Source organism: Gossypium arboreum, chromosome 7 (genome assembly GCF_025698485.1).
Source record: "Gossypium arboreum isolate Shixiya-1 chromosome 7, ASM2569848v2, whole genome shotgun sequence".
NCBI classification, from domain to species: domain Eukaryota; kingdom Viridiplantae; phylum Streptophyta; class Magnoliopsida; order Malvales; family Malvaceae; genus Gossypium; species Gossypium arboreum.
Window position 1 is genome coordinate 80,430,224 of NC_069076.1, and position 6,139 is coordinate 80,436,362.

General features: G+C 32.5%; 1 non-coding gene across 1 annotated transcript; it reads left to right on the forward strand.

Moving 5' to 3' along the window:
• The first annotated feature begins 488 nt into the window (after positions 1-488).
• LOC128296198 (small nucleolar RNA R71) lies at positions 489-595 on the forward strand. The gene has a single exon (XR_008286746.1). It is a non-coding gene; the product is annotated as a small nucleolar RNA R71 (small nucleolar RNA).
• Positions 596-6,139: the final 5,544 nt, after the last annotated feature.

The window sequence follows — 6,139 nt, forward strand, 5'->3', positions numbered from 1 at the left end:
ACAAATATGGAGGTTGGTAAGTAATATTTTGTTTAACTAGGTTAAGACCGTTACCTCCTATTTGATTGCCACTCCATCTTTAATTTGGGTGATCTCCCTAACCAGGAATATAAGTATTTGAATAGGGATTTTTACCCCTATTCCCAATGTAATTTACTATCTTGACTGGGTTCTCAAGATATTGGTCGATTGGTCTATCTGCACCATATATTGTGGACCTACTGGATGTTGACTTGGTCAAATTAAGTTTGTCCAAAATTTGTTGATACTTGTCTTCCATATGGACAACTTTAACTGTGGATGGTCTCTAGCCATAAGTAAATTGCCCATTTGGCCATTGGCGGGAATTCATGACCATGTTTTCTATCAGATCATATACATTTTCGTATGTTCAATCTATCAAAGTTCCTTCTGCGACTCCACCTAGTCCTAATTTTGATTATGCATCTAGCCCATTATAGAACATCTGCAATGGTAACCAGTCATGTAAACCATAGTGAGGGCATCTTTGTACCAGCGACTTGAATCACTCACAAGCTTCATGAATGTTTTCTCCCTCTCATTTCTTAAATGTGGAAATCTCTCTTCTTAGTTGGATCATTTTTCTAATAGGAAAAAACTTGTAAAAGAAATTATTTGCTAGTTCGTTCCATGTCGTGATGGATCCTGGTGCATGCGAGTCTAACCAAGATAAAACATTATCTATTAAGGAGAAAGGGAACAACCAAAGATGAATAGCATCATCGATGACCTTGTTAGACTTAAAAGTATCACAAAGTTGGAGAAATCATTTTATATGCTAGTTCAGGTCCTCCTTTATAGTCCCTTTGAACTACAGGTTATTTTGTATCATCTGGATCATTGCCGGCTTTATCTCAAATTTATTTAGGGTTATAGTCGGCCTTTCGGTGCTACCCTGTATTGCGTCAAGGGTTGGTAATACGTAATCTCTCAGCGCGTGTTCCTCTCGAGCCACTTGTTGTTTTAGCGGTAACTACAGTGGTAGTGGTGGTCGATCTAGCAATTTAAGAATATCAAAAAATGAATTTTCATGCTGTGGATTGACAGCAGCAAATGGGTTATTTTGCATCTACTGTTGTTGTTGATGATTTCTACGAACAATTCTTTCTGGATCAGTAGCCGGCTTTATAAATGTGCCCTTATTTCTAGTAATGCACTGAAACCACAAAGAAAAAACAAAAAAGCTAGTAAAGAAAAATAAAAACAACTAAAAATTAAAATCGTATCTATAATTTAAAATTTTCTTAATTATTCTATTAAGCATAAAAATTAAACTAATCTAGTGGCGTTGCCTCCCCGGAAATGATGCCAACAACTTGACCTCCTCCGGACGTACTACCGTATAGAGTGTAAATCCTGTAACCAAATATAATCGTTAGACTGTTTCTTCAAGTATACAGTCATGTTGTAATATAGAATTGTACCCAAGGGAGGCGAAACTAAACTAATTCTAATATCTACGTTAATAGATCTAATTAGTAATTTAATTAAACTATATTATGATGAATCCTACGGTGATAAAAAATTATATTTTATAAAAATAATTAAAATGCATAAAAACAAGAAGAGAATAATTTATAGATTTTATCAATTTTAAGGACAAAAGACTAAATTGTTTCAGTGGTCAAAACTAACTCCTACTTTGGGTTCTATTCAATCAACTAGTCATTAACCTAGCCAGATCTCTCGATCTTCCACTAAACTAATGAGTCGACAAGAATTACTTATCTCTCCACCTCACAGTCCAGACTGAATTGAGGTAAGGTGTTCATGGATAGACAATACCAATTGGGGTTCATTCCCACCTAGATGACTTTCTAGGGTTGATAGGTCTAGGGTTTTAAGTTCTTCCTATCCTAATCAGCTGATCCGCTAAGAAGCCCTACATAAGAGTTAATTACTCCCACATCCACTTTCTAATCTCCTATAAAGAGATTAGTTCCTTATGGATCTAATAAACATCATATTCCCTGCAAAGAGTCGATTGTCTCCCCAAATCATATTCCCCAAAGAACGAAATAGAAACTAAAGTAAAATTACAATGATAAAAGAAACCTAAGTACAAAATAAACTAGAAAGAAATTGAAAATAAAACTAAATGAAAGACGTATACTAAAACTTGAATAAAAACTGTCTATGAAGTGTTTAGAGTTGTCTATTTATAAGCTTAGGGTTAGTCGTCATCAGTTGACTTAATTTGACTGACGTTTTTGCACTAAAATTTGTTGTACAGATCAAAACGCCCTTGGCTCATTAATTCTTCTCGTCAAAGTGATGTCGCGACACCCTCTGACTTGTGTCACAACACTAATGTTAGTTTATGAACTAAAGCTTGATTACAGGGTTGTGTCGTGACACCTTCTGGCTATGTCGCGACATTTAAGGCAGTTTGCTCGTTTTGAGTGCTCTGCTCACTATGTTGCAACATCGACACTTTGTGTTGCAACATCGCGGTCAGTCTCCTTTTTTTATGCCTTCGAATGATGTCCTACAAACTCACTGAATATGATAGCCTTCCTTTAGGCCTATTTTGGCCCCTAAGGTCATATAAGTGGCTCAAATTACACTTCTTATTATTTATGAACTAAAAGTAGAAACTAAGTAAAAACATAACTAAATTTCATTTTATACAAGCTCTTTAAGTATGGAAAAATGGTTTAATCTGGTACACCGAATTGTGATAGTTTAGATTAGACTCTTAATATCACTTACCTTAATGTATAATTTTGGTGTTCACCAAATGGATGTTAAAACTACATTTTTAAATGGTGAATTGGAAGACGAAGTGTACATGGAAAAACCTGAAGGATTTGTTGTTCCAGGACAAGAGCATAAGGTATGTAAGCTTGTTAAATCTCTATATTGACTTAAACAAGCACCAAAGCAATGGCACCAAAATTTTGATAAGGTTGTTTTACCTAATAGCTATAAAATAAATGAATCTGATAAGTGCATATATAGCAAATTTGAAAATGAAAAAGGTATCATAATTTGCTTATATGTAGATGACATGCTAAAATCTGTCACATATTTGGAACAAATAGAAAACACAAAGAAAATTTTCTCAAACAACTTTGCTATGAAAGATATGGTGTAGCAGATGTTATTCTTGGGATTAAAATAACTAGAGAGGAAAGCATTATAGCTTTGTCACAATCATATTATGTTGAAAATGTGCTTAAAAAGTTTGATTTTTTTAATTTTATACCAACATCTACACTCATGGATCCTCAAATAAAATTAGTATCTAATGCTAGTAGGAAAATTGATCAATTGAAATATACAAGTCTCATTGGTTGTCTTATGTACATAATGACTTGTACAAGACTAGATATTACATATGCTATTGGGAAATTGAGTAAGTACTCAAGTAATCTAAGTAGTTTGCATTGACAAACTTTGAATAGAGTACTTAGGTATTTAAAGAAAACTATTAACTATTGATTATGCTATAATGGAAATCCTTCAGTTTTAAAAAGGTATTCGGATGATTACAAGTTTGGAAGATCATGCTTCTACTAGTGGATGGATCTTCATTCTTGGTGGATAAGCCATTTCTTAGAGTTCTAAGAAACAAACATTTATTACTGATTCCACCATGGTAGCCAAATTTCTTGCATTAATTATTGCATTTAAAGAAGCAGAATGGTTAAGAAATTTGTTTTATGATGTATCTTTATGGCCTAAAACAATTTCACCTATTTCTATCTGTTGTGATAGTGAGGCTACTCTAGCAAAGGCATATAGCCAATTATATAATGGAAAGTCTAAACACATTGGATTAAAACATAGCTATGTCCAACAATTAATTTCTGATGGAGTGATCACTATTAATTATGTGAGGACAAGTAAAAATTTAGTGGATCCATTGACAAAAAGTCTTGCTAGAGATGTAGTCAACAAAACCTCAAAAGGGATGGGACTCAAACCCATTAATTAGAATTACCCATGATGGAAACTTGACTCAAATCTTGGTATAACTTTAAGTCTTAAGTTTAATGAGACAAAGAACATTATTAGTATGTGATTGCTAGCACTATAAATAAATGAATCCTAAGATTAAAGTGCTAGGAACCTATAATGGTAAGCGAAAGATTAGTAATATACTATTAATAGACTCATAACATACATATGTTAAAGTGTTATAATTACGGAAATACTCTTGATGGGATCTACCTATCTAAGTGGAAGTGTGGCCACTTCTAGAAGCTAAAGAGCTTGGCTCTGACAGCACTCATGAAAAGAGGATACAGACACATGGCCATAATAGTGTCTCCAGATACTATGCATTAATCGGTGTTGAAATCATTGTGTGAGATGTGTTCGATTAATCAAATGGAACAGTTGGTTCAAAGCTTAGTCTACCATGCAATTTCGATTAACTTTAACATGTTTTCACTAAGTGAAGGTTCAATCGTAAGACACCTTCATTTATGCAAATTGATTTCCAAGATTATTATCAAAGTGTAAAATATTTTGAAAATGGGGGGAAATTGTTGGAAGATTTTTAAATATTTATAGTGTTTTAATAACTATAAATCAAAGTGTGTAATTAATCAAAAGTTATATCTTCTTGGTTATTGACAAAAATTATGACTATTCAAACAATATTATTTGAATAGTTATGTTTAATCAAGAGATATAAGATGAATAATTATGTCTCTTTTAAAGATATTATTTAGAAAAGACACCTATTGAAAGATGTCTCTATAAAGAGACATGAAAATTCCTATAAATAGGAATGAGATATCATTTGGAAATCATACCAACAAGTTCTAAAAATTCATTCTACCTTTCATCCATTTTCTAATATTATTAGATTGTTCTATAAAGAGTTGTCGCATAAATTCTTTATAGAAATTGATTTTTTTGTTATACATTGCTTAGTGCTTACTATTTTAGTCAGTGCAAAACACAAATAGTCATCATGCTTCATTCATTGTATTCTCGAGGTTCATTTGCTTGATACTAATTTGCACACTGAGTATAGGTGGGGGCGAATAGAACCTTAAAGATAGTGGCTTGATACACGCCTTAGAGCCTTGTCCTATTTCTTCATTTTCTATTCGACTTGTTGTTTGTGTTGCATTTTTGTGTTTGATATTTTCCTCATTGAAGTTTTGTACTAACAAATTTCTCATATGGAACTTGGATATAAATTCCATAATTAATCAACTAATAAAACCTGAAGTGGTAAGTTGAGTTCTTCATTTGGTAAAAATTAATAAACTGATTAAAATATGGCATGAATGAGCTAGGCAAGGTATTTCATTGAAGGACTCAACATTAATAAGGACTAGGATAAGTTTGATCATCCTTGTTACTTACTGAGCTTTTAAAGCTCATGCGTTAATGGTTTAAAACGTGTAGATATGGCCTTGTCGAGAAGCTCACCCGACAAACTTGTAAGGTTGTATTTTAAATATTTGAATGTTATTTGAGTTAAATTAGGTGGCATGTATACAAAGCTTTATTTTGTATGTAAGGTTGTAAGGTGGAATAGCATGTTTAAATTCTTTGTAGTTTTCTTAACCATTGTGAATGTTATTCTACCCATGAATGTGTTTATGCTTTGTATTTGAGTTTAAATAAGTTTAAATTTTGATTTGTAATGTTTTGATTCATAATGAAATGATACGATGATGTTTGGTTATGTTTTTAAAGTGTTTTTCTTTTACCTGTTTTCAGTTTCAGGGGCCCAGGGTCTAGTACCCTTATCATAGACATGACACTCGAACAAGTCAGTAGCTAAAATGTTATAGTACGTGGTCTAGGTACCGATACCTAGGGTTAGATATCAATATGAGGCTACAACATTAGTTTGGTTGTTTTGAGCTCCCTAAAGCTCGTATTTAACCTCGAACACCTCCGATCACTCGAAAAGTGTTTCTAAATGCTTTTAAGTTGACTTTACAACCTTGAAGTTATTTTTATGTTATTTAATATTTTATTTAAATTGATTAAATTTTTAATAAATAATGAAACTTTTATATTTCTCAAGCCGAAAGACTTCGTTTTAGCCGATGAACTTTGAACCTTTGTTTTATAACTTGGATGTGCCCCCATCTGATAACTCAAAATGTTTTAAAATCACATTTAACTCTTTCTTAAATATTGA